Source organism: Pseudophryne corroboree, chromosome 3 (assembly GCF_028390025.1).
Source record: "Pseudophryne corroboree isolate aPseCor3 chromosome 3, aPseCor3.hap2, whole genome shotgun sequence".
NCBI lineage: Eukaryota > Metazoa > Chordata > Amphibia > Anura > Myobatrachidae > Pseudophryne > Pseudophryne corroboree.
Window position 1 is genome coordinate 587323400 of NC_086446.1, and position 17169 is coordinate 587340568.

The window sequence follows — 17169 nt, forward strand, 5'->3', positions numbered from 1 at the left end:
GATTGGATACCTTAGAACACACTTTGTATGTTTCAGGGACATAGGGCACTGTGATACAATCAGCATATACAGGCTGGGTTTTGATTTGTGTGTTATATGTTCTATGTTCTATGTTTTATTTTTTTCATTTTTGTATGTTCTTTTTATGTATAGAGATTAAGAAGGTAAGGACAGTTATTTATACGTCCTTGCTTATGTTTTTTATATATATTTTTCTGCTGTTTCCCGGAGCCTTCCCAGGTCCTATACTAGTCACGAGGGTTCACCAATTTCAATGACCACACCACCCACTATTCCCTTTTATTATTTAAAATCTTTTACTACATTATACCAATGTATTACTATAAAGATATTACACTCACATCAGTATTCAATTTGCCTTTGTTGATCAGATATATGTTAGTTTGTATGCATAGGGTGAGTTGTGGTCATTTGATTTGGTGCCCTCTTATGTCATTTTTGACATTTTTGACATTTCATATTATGGATCATTATTTACATTTGCACTCTTTTTCTTCAGTGGTGATTGACAGGCTACACATAGGTTAATCCAGGATTATACGTGAGGTGACCTCCGGTACACCTCCGAGTCCCTGTGAGCTATGAGTGGACCTGTACATTGATGATTCCACCTGGGGGAGTGTTCATTCTCTGTGAACACCCCCCTCTAGGTTGTACACCTCCTTTAAACATTTGCCAGTGGATAAGCCTAATTACGGTTCTTTCCGCGAGTGGAACGCAGAGACTTCCGGCCAGCGCCACTTCCGCGGAATGGAACGCATGGAGTTCCGGTCGGTGGAACGCAAAAGACGCGTCTCCGGCAGTTGCCCTTCTAAATCGTTAAAATACACTCATTTAAGTAGCCGTGCATTAGCGATAGCCACTGCCTGTCCTGTGAACCCTGTAACGTTTTACCCAGTTGGTCTGAGTTAGTTATCTGAGAGGTGATCAGTTAATGAGAGACTGGGTTTATACTAATCTCCCTAATTGGCACTTCCTGTCGTTGATCCTTAAATAGTGCTCAGCTGAGGCTGAACTTTATGCAGCTTCCATTTGGCTCTGGACACTTGAGCAGTGAGTATGGTTCTCCTGCAGCTCCCTTCTGACACATGATTACGGTTGGTGATTATTTTTTCCTGTTGTGCCTCCTTACAGACTGAGTGTCTGACACATGTACAGAGCCCACAAGCTGCCATGAGCTATTTCTACATGTAACTAGGTATGATCTTTTCCAAAATGACGTTGTTAGTGTATTTTCTTATGGTGTAGTTACTCTGTTATTTATCTAATAGGTGACTACGCCTTGCAGCATCCCCTACGTTATAGGCTTTTTAACTTCATTATGTGATCAGGCATGTTGCCAACTTTGAAGGCCATTCCACGCATCTGAGTGATCTGGCTTGCCGTCCAGGTAATCATTTGCCTATCTAAACAGATAGTCCTAACGGTGGAGGTGTCTCTTTCATCACACGTGGATTACTTTCAAGTATCTCTTTTTTACATATATAAAAAAACAGCTTTTTAATACGTTTTCTGGTCTTTGTGACAGTCTTCAGGGCCTGGGAGGCACTGGTGGTGTTGGTGTTGAATAAATCTGGGTTCTTATACATATTAATTGTAACTGTTTCTGATTGTATAGGTGATTTAAGTGCCAATCTTGATAAAGGTCCGCATAAGGACCGAAACGTCGATGAAATACGGCATCAACAGTGAACCCGAATAAAAATATACTGAATTTACAAGTGACTTCAGAGACTAATTTCTGGGCGTGAGTGCACCTTCCACCTTGGTGGTTGTTGTGGTATATATATATATATATATATATATATATATATATATATATATATTATATTTCTAGTATAGTACACACACACCTCACAACTACTCAAGCACACTTTGCAATAGGAAGGAATCTTTAGGCTGCTCCAAATATATAGAAAACATGAGCGCACTCACCAGACTTGGTTGACTTTTTGGTCCAATATAGGGCATTTCCATGTCATCTGACTTCAGTTGCTAGCCCTAAGGAAAGTGATCATCATCACCCATCAAAGTTTTTACGGCCTCTTAAGGTCTTTATAACTAACAATGGCTGAAGCAATTAAGAAATTCACCAATTAACTAAAGACCTATCATTATCAGGCCTTTTTGAAAAAGGCCTGATAATGCTACTGATTCATTAAATGTTTTTCATATTTTTTCATATGGTGGTGTGCTGGTCTCCTTTTGTCTAAACCCTTTCAGGGTAAGCATTGGGAACTATGGTATCCATAACAATTGACACGGCACCCTTCTAACATCCTTTAAGTGTGTGCGCTTCACCTCTGGACTTTATATATATATATATATATATATATATATATATATATATATATATAAATACATATGTCATTATCTCAGTAGGGGACTCAAAACTGTGTGATTTTGGATAGGGGATACTCGACCGGTAACAACATAAATACACCAAACAATTTTGTTAAATCATAGCTATCATGTATATAAATATTAGAGCTTAAAACGCCTTATTTGAATTTTAAGACTAAATATCTATCATATAATATTTGGGAGAGAGCACGTCTTTACTGTTTCTATGTTATAAGAGGGTGTAATAATCGTATAATTGTAGTATGTAGGAAAGCAATAGCATGTGTAGCATTTTTTTGTTGTTGTTAAGATAAGTTTGCTTATTACATCGTTTTAAATATGTTTACGAAAATTCCCTTAATATGGAATATTGCATTTGCCATGTATTGACCACTAGATGTCCCTGTTGGTTACTAAAATATAGCAGATTGTTGTTGCAGTATGCCAGACTCGTGTCATTGTATGTGTATAATCTGCTAATTGTACAGCGCCTTATAAATAATGCACAATAATGTATCATGGCAGCAGTTTGTGGAACTGCAAGTCACAGCATGCTCAGTATGCATTGCCAACTTATTTTATCATCGCTATTATTATTGATATATTTTATTATTAACGCACAGTAAAGTTTCCTGCAGTGCCGTACAAGAAATACTTTATAACAGTGTAACTGTACAGTACTGTATAAATTAAAATATCTAGGAACAACATACATCAATAAAATGACAGACTAGGTAGGATTAGGACACTGTTGATCCTAGGACAACTCATTATCTTGGAGTGGAGGCAGTTCAGCTCTCAGCGAGCCTGTACACAAGGTAAGGATGAGCGTACGGTATCGGGGTTCCTGATCGGGCTGAGTCAAAGGACAATGGGTCTGATTCTATGATTTTTGTTAGTGGCGTTTTTACATGCAGCAACTGTGCTAAAATATGCAAAGCCACAGGAGGCATTTTAAGTAAAAAGATGCATATTGGTAAGATCCAGTGGTGAGGGAGAAATCTTGGAGTTGGGCGTGAAAGAAGGTAATCAGGATAGAGGGGAGCGGCACTCATTGGGAGGGTCAGGTGGAGTGTGAGCAGAAATAAGGTTGGAGATATTATTTAGGGCTTTATACATACCTCCCAAGTGTCCCGATTTTCGAGGGACAGTCCCATTTTTTGAGGACTGTCCCACCCGTGGTCCGCAGTGTCCCGCGGTGGGGGGGCAGTTGGGAGTCTGTCTTTCGCTGCCCTGCTTAGCAGAGCAGCAGTGAATAGCGTCTATTCACTGGAGTCAGAGGGAGAGGAGGTATGCCAGCGGCTCACAGAGTGCTGAGCGTGCCCCCTCAGTGAAGAAAATGGGGCGTGGCTCTCGATCGCGGTCCTCCCTCAAAGCCACGCCCCTTTTTCGGGAGCGCACGCGGCTTCGCCGCGCGTGTGTCCCTCTTTGGAGAAATGAAAAGTTGGGAGGTATGCTTTATACATGACAGTGAAAGTTTGAACTGGACTCTGAAGTGAAGCTAGTAAAGCAGGGAGATACTGATAGGCAGAGGGTGAGGGAGATGAGGGGTCCCTGGAAAGTAGGAAACAATGAGTTTGTTTAGTGAGGAGAGGTGCAGGATTAAAGGGAAGAATGGTTCGCTGATGCAGCATTTACCCTTCTGGCTTTAAGGAAGGGGTCAGCTACCAGGAATCACAGCTATGTGAAGCCCCGCCCACTTCCTACAGTTCAGAATTATCTGCTCTGTTTTATGTGCAAAATAATTAAATAATGACACTTGAACCTTCATGGTTTTTAATATATATATATATATATATATATATATATATTATAGACTTGGCAAATAATATACATTCCTTGCTGTAGGTCATAGATGATTGTCAATTTCAAATAATATTTATTAACAGTTTCTTATATAGCACAGTATATTCCGCTGCGCTTTACAACTAGAACAGTAATAGAACAAAACTGGGTAAAAAACAGACAGACACAGAGCATACCTCCCAACTTTTTAAACACCTATGGTGCGCGCACGGAAAGCGATATTGTCGTGCTCCCTTTTACTGTCACTGAGGGGGCATGGCCAGCGCTCTGTGAGCTGCTGGCATACTCCCTTCTCCCTCTGTCACCTGTGAATACACGCCTCTATTCACCGCTGCAGTTCCGGAAGCTTCCCAACTGCCCCCCACCGCGGGACACTGCGGCCTGCGGGTGGGACAGTCCCAAAGAAAACGGGACTGTCCCGCGAAAATCGTGACAGTTGGGGAGGTATGCTAGAGGTAGGGAGGCCCTGCTTGCAAGCTTTACATATATGCGTCTTCTTGTTTCCTAAAAAGTGCTCACCTAATAAACATAGATATCTGTTCAGTCTTGTTGCAGCCTGAGATGGGATTGTAGAAATTTCAGAAACGTGTAAGATTAGTTTAGCTGTGAGCTTCAGTTGCTGTTCATAAATGTCTATAAAATAGTTTCCATTCCATTTTTGCTCAGAAGATGGCAGACTGTCATTGACAACAAAACAACCAACTGCATTAAACAATATAAAATCAATATTACACTGTCTTGTGTTTTTAATAACTGCTCAGTGATTTGCATTCACATTTTTTTCTGAATTTTTCTTTTATTAAATTAAGTTACAGTAATATGAAAAAATTATGTATAATTTTCTTTACTATATATGGTGGTTTCATTTTGCTGATGTTGCTAAACATTACAATGTGAAAATCTGTTTAGTGCAACCGGAAGATATATGTATAGTGACAAAATATGGTCAGGGTGGGGGAGGTCCTGAATAGGTAAATAGATTGCAGAAAACTTGCCTACATGTCATACAAACAACACAAGATATCTTTACTACTAACCACGTTCAGTCATCCAAAATTAAAACTAATATGGAGATTTTAAGAAGTCTGTAAAAATGAATGCTTTGTTTATAAAGTTTGTCAAAATATAATGTAAATAAGAACAAATTTTAAAGTAATATGACAACCATTAAGTATAAATTGAGGTTTTAAGTACATAATTGTGTTTTAGTTGTTTCTTTTCTGACGCATTCTATGTATCTACACTGCGGAAGACTATTTCTTAACCACTTAACTGACGATTTTTCCCTCCAAAACCGTTCATATAGTTGGTGTTTAAATATGTGTTTATATAGTTTAAAAAGTGTGTTTTTAAAAAAAATATTATGCATATCTGCAAAACTGATATCCTCATCAAAAACTGGGGAACACAGTGGGGTGGCGCGGTTGCATTGGATCTGACCATGCCAGTTAAGTGGTTAATTAAGCACATACTTGGAGAGTTATCAATTGTTTTAACTTATGGCTGTTTACAGGATTCTGTGCTGCAGGATGTAAAGTAGTGATTCCTTTTTTAAAAAGCAATCTACAACATGAACTGTGTACCAGTGCATATAACTTAGTCCAAAACTTAAGTCAGAGTTGCTAAGGCATGAGGTGTTCAGTCTCTGAAACAGCAATGAAATGATGTGCAGGTACACACAGCTTTCTGAGCTGTAGATGGAATGTGTAAGGTGAATCTGAGTGATAAGAGATCCGGCTATGTAATTTACTGTATGTGTCCTAATATGTATATGTACGGATAACACAAAAGTTACACATAGATGGCGCATTACCTATTTCCAGCATTATAAAGTGCATTCGGAAAATATGCACAGCGCTTCACTTTTTCCACATTTTATTATGTTACAGCCCTATTCCAAAATGGAATACATCTTTCCCCTCAAAATTTTACACACAAGAGGGTGAGGGTGGTATTCAATTGTTTGGAAAGTCAGTTGGGTGTCGTGTTTTTTCCTATCTAATTGATTTGAATTTCCCCCCCCCCCCCCCAATACCCCATAATGACAACATGAAAAAAGTTTTTTTGAGATTTTTGCTAATTTATTAAAAATAAAAACCTAATAAATCACATGTACATAAGTATTCACAGCTTTTGCTCAATACTTTGTTGATGCGCCTTTGGCAGCAATTTCAACCTCGAGTCTTTTTGAATATGATGCCACAAGCTTGGCACACCTATCTTTGGGCAGTTTTGCCCATTCCTCTTTGCAGCACCTCTCAAGCGCCATCAGGTTGTATGTTGAGCGTCGGTGCACAGCCATTTTCAGATCTCTCCAGAGATGTTCAATCGGATTCAAGTCTGGGCTCTGGCTGGGCCACTCAAGGACATTCACAGAGGTGTCCTGAAGCCACTCCTTTGATATCTTGACTGTGTGCTTAGGGTCGTTGTCCTGCTGAAAGATGAACCATCGCCCCAGTCTGAGGTCAAGAGCGCTCTGAAACAGATTTTCAACCAGGATGTGTCTGTACATTGCTGCATTCATCTCCCACACTGCGTGGTGGTGAGGCCACTGACGGAAGGGAGGATAATTTAGCAGCTGAGAGGTTCAGGGGGTTCCTTGCCCCCCAGTGGGTCGGTAGCACTTGGGGCTTCACAAGAACCACCTTGGGCTACATTTTCCACATGGTTAAACACGCTTTTAACTAAATTGACGCCCCGTGTGGGACCACCTGTGCCACTACCACAGTTTATGGTCCCCGCTGTGAACCCGACATGGGCAGCTTTCCACTCAGTTACAGCATTTGAACCAATCCATGTCTAAATCTAAGGGTCACTCTCGCTCACATAAGATTAAGTCGTCGTCTAAAAAGGCCATTACCTCCTCCCTATCCGCGGCTTTAACTGACACGTCTTTCTAGGAGGATGGTGCATTTACTGACCCCTCAGACACTGACACTGATGTTTCAGATGGGGAGGGGAAATCATCCGTTGATGTCTCGGATTTCATTGAGGCAATACGGCTCATTCTTCAAGTGGCTGATGATTCTGAGACTGTCTCCAAGAAACCTGATAAGTTTAAGCGTAAAAAGGTAATTAAGCAGGTTTTACCCTACTCTAAACACCTTGTTGACATACGTCAGGAATCCTGGGAAAATCCAGGGAATAAGTTTACACCGAATAAGAGACTGTTGGCTCGCTATCCTCTCTGCGGAGGTGTGTAAAAATTGGGAAACTCCTCTGCCTGTAGATTCTCATGTGGCGCGCATGGTTGTTTCCTCTGCTCTGCCAGTGACCGCTCTGAAGGAACCGACGGATCGTCGTGTGGAGGGCTGTTTAAAAGCGTTTTATACCCTTTCTGGGGCTGTTCAAAGGCCAACTATTGCAGCGACTTGGGCTGCTGAAGCTGTTGAGGCGTGGGCTCAAGAACTTGAGTAAGAACTGCCTTCTGATGCATCTGAGCATGCTCGACAATGTTTCTCAATATGTTGCCACGGCTTCTCTGTACCTTAAGGAGGCAGCTTCCGATGCCGGGGTGCTATCGGCCAACGCTGCTACTGCGTCCGCTTTGGCCATACATATCCTTTGGTTGAGATCCTGATCGGTGGATTTAGATTCCAGAAAAAACTTGGAGGTGCTTCCTTTCAAGGGAGACATTCTCTTTGGAGAAGACCTCAATAAGATTGTGGCTGAACTGGCTACTGCTAAAACAGCCTGCCTACCTAGTACAGCTCCTTCTGCACAGAAGGCTAAAAGTACTTTCCCTCTGCCCTTTCGTACTCCAGGTAAAGCAAAGGGTCAGGCGTACCCAAAGCAAGCCCGTGCTTCTAGGCCTGCCAAGCCCAGACCGAAGCGTGCTTGGGCCGCCCGTCAGCCAGCTTCAAAAACTGAAAAGCCGGCCACATGACGGTGCGGGCCTGCCTCTGGGGAATCCCAGGGTGGGGGGCCGACTTCTAGGTTTTACCCAGGAATGGTTGAAGACCACTTTGGATATCTGGGTGAGGGAAGTCGTTGTTCGAGGTAACGCCATACCTTTCAAGAATTGTCCCCCTCATTGATTTTTGCCTAACAGATGTGCCTCTGGATCTGGCAAAAGCAAACACGTTGCACTCGTGGTACATTCCCTCCTGTCCACAGGAGTGGTGGTACAGGTGCCTCTGACTCAGAGGGGCAAGGGGTTCTATTCACCGCTGTTTCTAGTCCTGAAACCGAACAGGTCCTCGTTTCCCATTCTCAATCTGAAGTCCTTGAAACAAGCATGTGCAAATTTACAAGTTCCTTATGGAAATGCTGCGCTCTATTCTGGCCATGGAGCCTGGGGACTACATGGTCTCCCTGGACAAACAGAATGCCTACCTACATATTCCTATTGCGGTATCTCATCCGGAGTACCTGCGGTTTGCAGTTGGCAACCTTCATTACCAATTTCGGGCGTTACCCTATGGTTTGACAACGGCTCTGTGAGTTTTCACCAAAGTTATGACTGCTACGCTACTCCGTCAAGGGGTCAGGATACTACCATACCTAGATGATTTGTTGATCCTGGCGAGTTCCCAAGAACTTCTCCTGTGTCATCTCTATTTGACAATCCGGTGCATGAAAGCCCATGGATGGGATGATCAATTGGAAGAAATCCTCCCTGGTTCCGGCTCGGAGCATGGTACACCTGGGAGCGTTATTGGACACCCACAACCAGTGGTTGTCCCTTTCTCAGGAGAAAGTCCTGAAGCCTCAGGACAAGATTCAATGCTTCCTATCCCGTCCGCAAGTGTCGATTCATTCGGCGATGGAAGTGCTAAGTCTCATGGTGTCGACTTTCAACATGGGGGAGTATGCTCAATTCCATTCTCGCCCTCTGCAGAAGTTGATTCTGTCCAAGTGAGACGGCCTGCCTCACCGGATCAGATCTCGCATGATCTCCCTATCTCCGGAGGTCCGCCTGTCACTGAGATGGTGGCTTCAGAACCAATGATTGAGCAGGGTCCATCTCTTCTGGATATCCAACTGGGTCCTGCTGACGACTGATGCCAGTCTGAGAGGTTGGGGCGCAATGTTGGAACAACACTCTCTCCAGGGTCGGTGGACCGAGGAGGAGTCTCTACTCCCGATAAACGTTCTGAAACTGCGGGCAGTGTTCAATGCGTTGACAATGGCCCAGCATCTGATACAGAACAGACCTGTGTAAGTACAATCGGACAACGCCATCACGATGGTGTACATCAATCATCAGGGCAGCACTCGAAGCCGCATGGCAATGAGGAAAGTATCAAGGATTCTTCAGCGTGCAGAACGCCATCTGCCGGCCATATCAGCAGTGTTCATTCCGGGCGGACTATCTCAGTCGTCAGGACGTGCACGCCAGAGCATGGAGCCTACATCCGGACGTGTTTCAACTTCTCGTGGACAAGTGGGGCCTCCCAGATGTGGACCTGATGGCATCTCGACACAATCACAAGGTTCCGGATTTCGGAGCAAGGACAATGGATCCTCAAGCAGCGTTCGTAGATGCTCTGTCAATCCCATGGAACTTTCGGCTGCCGTATGTGTTCCCTCCGGTGTCACTCCTGCCCAGTGCGATACGGAAGTTCAAGCAAGAAGGAGGAAACCTACCTCTAGTCGCTTCAGCGTGGCCCAGGCGGCACTGGTTCTCCGATCTACAGGGCCTCTCGTTGGATCGTTCCCTTCTACTTACACAACGACCAGACCTCCTCGTTCAGGGCCTGTGTGTTTACCAGGATTTGGCCCGTCTGGCTTTGACGGCATGGCTCTTGAGGCTTCCATCCTGAGGGCCAAGGGTTTTTCTGAGGCGGTCGTTCAAACTATGTTGAAGGCCGTAAGCCGGCTTCTGCTCGGATATACCATAGGGTCTGGAATGCTTACTTTACTTGGTGTGCGTCTTACAATCATGACGTTTTCAAGTTTAGTATGGCCAAACTATTGGCTTTTCTATAACAAGGCCTGGACTTAGGCCTGCGTCTGGCCTCCCTCAAGGTGCACATCTCGGCCTTGTCGGTTTGGTTTTAGAGAAAGATTGCTACCCTGCCTGATGTCCATACCTTCACTCAGGGTGCGTTGTGGATTCAGCCTCCTTATGTGCCACCTGTGTCCCCTTGGGATTTGTCGGTGGTTTTGGAGACTTTACAGGGGTCTCCATTTGAGCATTTTACCTCTGCTGACCTTAAGTGGCTTTCCTTTAAGGTGGTGTTTTTGCTGGCTATTGCTTCAGCTAGAAGGGTCTTGGACTTTGGTGCCTTATCCTATAAGTCCCCCTATTTGATTTTTCACCGTGACCGGGTGGTTCTTCGGACACGCCCTGGTTATTTACCCAAGGTAGTGTCTTCCTTCCACCTTAACCAGGAGATTGTGGTTCCGGCCTTCAATTCTCCTGAGTTGTCTTCCAAAGAGCGGTCTTTGGATGTGGTACGGGTTCTCCGTATCTATGTGAAGAGAACTTCCTCCATTAGGAAATCAGATTCTCTTTTTGTGGTGTAGGTTTTCACAATGAACTGTTGGGGGTACTTGAGGACCGCGGTTGAGAACCACTGGTGCAGACATTTGACATGGAGTATACTCTGTTCCACTCGATACATCTGCAACATCTGACCCTTTCCAAGTGGAAAGGTTTTTTCATCAGACAATAAAAGTGCAGATTATGGTCTTTCCTCTGGAAGTTAGGATGTTTGTAGCCACCAGGCTATTGACCTCCTATCTGGACAAAGGGAGGCTCCTTTGGATATCATATTGGGAAATTGTGACAATGGATGCCAGCCTGCAGGGCTGGGGAGAGCTGTCAGGAAGGAGTTGTTTCCAGGGGCAGTGGACCAAGGAAGAAAGTTGCCTGCCAATGAATATATTGGCACTTCTGGCCATATATATGATATTTTTTCAAGCAAAGATTATCCTTCTGAGGAAACCAGTTCGAATTTACCCTAAAATTGCAAAGGCAAGAGTATTCTCACAACAGGTAATTTATACTATGCTCAGAGCAAGGAAACTTTACTCAGCTCGCATTTATCCCCAAATATGGCAAGGCTATATTCAGTGGTGCAGTGATAAAAAATGTGACCCTTGGTTTTCAGAGTTTCCACAGTCTTAGCATTCCTTCAAGCAGGAATGGTCGCATGCAGGCGTTTATTTGCACTGCTGCGACCAGGTAATCGCCGCCTACAGGGGAGGGGGTAATCCCTGTGCAGGGGTGTGGTCGGCTGTGCAGTGAGTTACACAAACAAAAGTTTGTGCAGTTTCTGCACAGCCCAGGACTTACTCACCCACTGCGACGATCCGGGCCGGTGCTGACGTCAGGAATCCTTCTCCTAAACGGCTGGGTACGCCTGCGTTTTTCCGGACACTCCATGGAAACGGTGAGTTGCCACCCACGAACGCCTTTTGCCTGTCAATCTTTTTGCGATTGCTGGTGTGATCGCTTTTTTCGCTAGTTCTGTCTCTGCCCGACTATCCCTGTCGCCGGTGGCATGACACGCCTACGCATTGCGGTTCATACGCATGCGCTGCTCTGACCCGATCGCATGGCTGCGAAAAAGGCAGCGTGCGATCAGGTCTGGATGACCCCCATAGTCCGTGCCTTAAGGATCTACATGGATCGTACCAGTGCCATCAGAAAGACAGAAACTCTCTTCGTTCTCTACGGATTTCACAAGAGAGGGTGGCCTGCTGATAAGCAGACACTGGCAATGTGGCTTCGGATGAAAATTTCAGAAGCATCTTCTCAAGCTGATCTCCCTGTTCTGGCTAATGTCTCTACTCATTCTACTTGTAAGGTAGGTCCATTATGGGCAGCACAACGTGGTGCTTCAGCAGAATAGATATGTTAGGTAACCACATGGTCTCCATTAACACATTCATTAGAATTTATGCCTTTGTTACCTTTGCCTCTCAGGATGCTGAATTCGGGCGAAGGATTCTCCTGTCCAATCAGGAGCGTCCCCACCACTAAATTGCTTTGGGACATCCTAATGTTATCCTGTGGATAACCTGTGGAACCTGCCGGAGAAATATATGTTATGGTAAGAACTTACATTTCTCCAAAGTCCACAGGCATCCCACCCTGACGCACCTGATTTGAGGATCCTTTCTCTCACTAACTTCTTCCTTCTTGTACGGAAGGGTGTGCATGTGTGTTTTTCTTGCCTTGAGCTTTGGAAAAACAGCTGATTTGCCTGAGCCAGGAGGCGTGGATTATGGACGGGCCCGTTGCATGCTGGAAGGCCGAAAGCTTTGACCAATTGGCGCAAATCCGCTGTTGCGTCATCATATCCCAATGTTATCCTGTGGACTTAGGAGAAATACTGTTGTCAACAGTAAGTTCTTACCATAACGAATATTTTTAATGCACAATTTCTGAATTCACGTTGAACCTTCACCTTTTTAGTGGGAATTCAACTGTAGATCCAGGATTCATTGCCATTGTTGATATCTGAGTTTAAGCGACCTCCATCAAACATGGTCAGCATGTTAAGGGTCCCCCAGCATGCAGAGACCTTGCTCAGGCCAAGCTTTTAATGGAGTATCAAGTGGATGGATTCCGATGAGATGCCTATCTCCTTATCTAACTAGACCAAGGTCGCCCTGGCATCCACCTCAACTAGGAAGTGGGCAGAATGTGGGAGGAGTGCTCACTCTTTCAGGAGTGCAGGGGAATACCCAATAAATTGTGCGTCGAGAGACTAGGCTATGTATGATATTAGGATAGGTAGATATGTGGAGCTTGAAAAAGAATCACACTAATTTGAACCATGCTATTGTCTGTCTGTCTATCTAGTTTGTTTTCCATCAGTAGCTTCCTCTCTCTCTCTCTCCCCGCCCCGCCCTCATCCTCTCCCCTTCTTCTGCCCAGTTATTTCCCTTCTTTCCCCTTCTTTAATTTTACTGTATGTCCTCATCAAATATATACCTTTTGTGATGCCTTGCCAATTGTATCCACCCTTATGTTCGGGAATGTTATTACTACTGTTTCTGTTATTTACGTGTCTATATAGTACCGCAGCTTGTTTGCCACTAGTTTACCTCTAATGCTGCATATTATGTATAAAAATTTTAAGCGTTTTAGAAAAAAATAAATATGAAGACAACACATTAGAATGTAACAGAGAATCCAAATTTTACAGACATACTAGGTTAGTGCCTATCAGGGATAACATAGTGTCAGAGATTGATAGAATTATCTCGACTATTCTGACATTCTGTTGTATATTGTCTAATTGTGATGAACACCTGAATTCATCTAGGTCGTATAATGGTGCTTTCAATCTGAGAATGTTCAAAATTATTATTAAGACCTCTCTTAGGGGCATATTTATCATCCTTAAAATGTTAAAATTTCTACACTTTTTTTTTCTGCGTTTGATTGAGAATCTGTTCACCATCCTGATATGGCAAACAGCCCCTGAATCTCTACACAAGCTGCCGTGCAGCAAAGGGGGGTGTCCGCTGCTGCAGCGTGATCTCTGCATCTGGGACACCAATTAAGTGCTGGCAGCGGGGGGGTGCGTTGGGCTGCCGCTGTACACATTGTGCAGTAACCGGCCAGCCCTGGGAGAACAGTGCCTGCAGCGGGGGGCGCCGTGTGCACAGGTGCCCAGCCCCGGAAGAACAGTGCCGGGAGTGGGGGGTGCGGAAGCCTCCGTGTGCAACAGCCACCCCCGAGAGAACAGTGGCGGCAGTGGGGGGGGGGGGGGGTTTACAGGGGGCCTCAGTATGCTGCAGCGGGCCAGCCGCAGGAGAACAGTGCCGGCAGTGGGGGGTGCGGGGAGCAGCCAATTCACGGACTGTGCAGCAGCCAGCCAACCCCGGGAGAACAGTTCCGGTAGCCGGGAGTGCGGGAAACCGCCGCTGCACACTCTGCAGTAGCCTGCCAGCCCCGGGCGGCCTGACCTCAATTATGTTGAGGTCAGGAGATTGTGAAGGCCATGCCAAAACCTTCAGTTTACACCTCTTGATGTAATCCACCGTGGATTTTGAGGTGTGTTTAGGATCATTATCCATTTGTAGAAGCCAGCCTCTCTTTAACTTCAGCTTTTTCACTGATGGCATCTAGTTAGTGTCCAAAATTTGCTGGAATCTTATTGAATCCATTTTTCCTTCTACTCGTGAAATGTTCCCTGTGCCACTGGCTGCAATACAACCCCAAAGCATGATTGATCCACCCCCATGCTTAACAGTTGGACAGAGGTTCTTTTCATTAAATTCTGTGCCCATCCTTCTCCAAACGTACCTTTGCTCATTGCGGCCAAAAAGTTTTATTATAACCTCATCGGTCCACAGAACTTTATTCCAAAATACATCAGGTTTGTCTATATGTTAATTTGCAAACTTCAAACGCTGATTTTTATGGTGAGGACGTAGAAGAGGTTTTCTTCTGATGACTCTTCCATGAAGACCATATTTGTACAAGTATCTCTTTATAGTGGAATAGTGTACCACAACTCCAGTGTCTGCCAGATCTTCCTGGAGGGATCGTGCAGTCAAACGTGGATTTTGACTTGCTTTTCTCACAATCCTGCGAGCTGTTCTGTCTGATATTTTTCTTGGTCTTCCAGATCTTGCTTTAACGTCCACTGTGCCATTTCTTAATTACATTCCGAACAGAGGATATGGGCATCTGATAACACTTTGTGATCTTCTTATAGCCTTCTCCTGATTTGTGGGCGTCAACTATTCTCAGTTTCAGTGTTCTACACAACTGCTTAGAGGAACCCATGGTGCTGATTGTTGGAGCAAGGTCAGATGAGTCTGGGCTTTTAAAACCTTTGAGATTGACATCACCTGGTCTTTCCAGATGATGATTGAGAACAATCCATGACACTGCCAGGTCTCAGCTGTTCAAAGGGGGCAGTACAAGGTATTAACTCTGCAGGGTGCCCAAACTTTTGCAGACGCCATTTCTTGTTTTCTGTTCTTTTGAAAGTGTAAATGATGGAAATAAAATCAAACTTTTTCTGACATGTTATAAGAATGTCTAGTCTGTAATTTGATGCCTTTTGGAGATTTTTCCATCTTTCCTTGGCTTCATTTTGCACATTAAAATGAATTTTTGCCTGGGGTGCCCAAACTTTCAATCCCCACTGTGTGTGTGTATGTATATGTGTATATATGTGTGTGTTTGTGTATATGTGTGTGTGTGTGTGTGTGTGTGTATGATTATAATCTATCCATCTGGTACAGCACTCCTGGTGACTCGCATAAGAAGATACTGGTGGCGGATTGTGAGGCAATGTTTCAATGCTGTTTATTATAGCATTTTTCATCAGGTCCTGATCAAAATGCTATAATAGACGGCAGTTCCCGAGCTTGGTGGCGACAGAGCACCAGATCCTTTTGTTTGGAGGAGCCATATTTCCAGATCCGAACCGCAGCAGGCGGGCAGCGCACACGGTCACATACCACCCACCCACCTGCGGCCGCTGGCATCTCCGCACGGCACTGGCCTGGCAGCATCCTAGTACCTCTCCCGCTTTCGGCCTGGGATCCCGGGCACAGACTCGCTGCTGCCCGTCACTGTGACTGGAGTATGTCACCTGCCAAAGGTGGGCTAAAGTGGATTGGTCTTGAACAACCTGCCCACCAGAGGTACAGTATGTGCAGCTGTGGAAAACAAGACCTTGAGCCAAAATCCTTATTTATACATAAAAAGTGAGTTGTCATGTATTTAAGAGTACTTTTAATCTTATCACTTCTTGAGTGCTTATAGTGAAAAGGCACAAACTGTCTTGCCATTTGATTTCTAAGGTTGCACTTTGGCTTCATTTGCACTTGGCACTTTATTTTTTGTGTGATTGCACAAGTCACTACTGTATATCCAACGTGAAAGTACGTGGTACTGATACATCCCTCCTCTTCCATTGTGTGTAATAATGCACCTGACGAGTATGTCCACACAGTAACAAGGGACAGAGTAAGGATCCCCAAGAAAGACTTAACTAGGGCTCTTACTCTTTGGATATCTGGTATGCATATTTATATATAAGAATTTACACCGATTAAAGCACAGAATCACTTTAAAAAGCACTGAAGGCGCCAATGTTTTACTACTTTTGAACATTTATCTTTGGACTTACGGAAATATAAGTCACTCGAAAACTTTTGCTGCCACTCTATTTGGGGTGCAAAAATATTTTTGTGATATTTAATTATACATATTTGTATATATTATTACAGATATTGTTATGAGTGTGTTTTTTATATTGAATTATAATGGTAGTAGCTAATCTGTATTTGTTAACCTTTTATTAATTCCATTTCTCGGCCCTCTTTTTTTAGGGAAGATTACATGGGCTAAGTTATTTTTATCTGCCGTCAAATTCTATTTTTATATGTTTTTAAAGAACCGCGAGATAAAACGCAAGGAATCCTCGGGCATTAGTGCCCGTGGTTATTCAATTGGACTCTAGTGCTAACTCAATGTGTCAACGGGTGTTAACTCATGAAAACAGTGAAAAGTTCATGCATTTGTGTGTTAATGCAGTCATGGCACCCGTTAATGCCCGAGTTATCAGGGATTTTTTTTCTACGGCTTATTGAATTAAAAAATAATAATTTTCAGTACTGCTGTTAATAGAAGTAGATTGGCTGCTTGACTAACAGGTTTGTTTGATATGCTCTTTCAGACTTTTCTAAAGGGCCCTACACATTGGCCGATACGCCGCTGTGCTGCCCGGTGGCGGATACGGCAGACGGGGCGACACAGCGGCGGGGGAAGTGAAGTTTCTTCACTCCACCCGGTTCCGCAGCAGTGCAGGCAAATATGGACAAGATGGTCCATATTGGCCTGCATGCACAGCCGACGGGGCACCAGTGATGAACGAGCGTGGGCCCGCGCATCGTTCGTCGTTGCTGCCTCCGCACTCAAAGATATGACCGGTATCTCGTTCATTAATGAACGAGATCGTTCATGTCTTTGAGTGATGTCGGCCAGTGTGTAGGGCCTATAATGCTGCTGATACATTTGGTTGTTACATTGCTTCAAGCTGTTTCAAGTTGTACCCTAGATTTTTATTTTTTGTG

The 17169-nt window shown here is 44.2% G+C and overlaps 1 protein-coding gene and 1 long non-coding RNA gene across 7 annotated transcripts in view; both read left to right on the plus strand.

The window, feature by feature from the left end:
• Window positions 1-17169, plus strand: part of LRRC20 (leucine rich repeat containing 20) — a 1148610-nt gene that overhangs the window by 146188 nt on the left and 985253 nt on the right. The window lies entirely within an intron of this gene.
• Window positions 1051-1771, plus strand: LOC135058051 (uncharacterized). The gene is made up of 4 exons (XR_010244563.1): window positions 1051-1074; window positions 1156-1219; window positions 1293-1411; window positions 1640-1771. It is a non-coding gene; the product is annotated as an uncharacterized LOC135058051 (long non-coding RNA).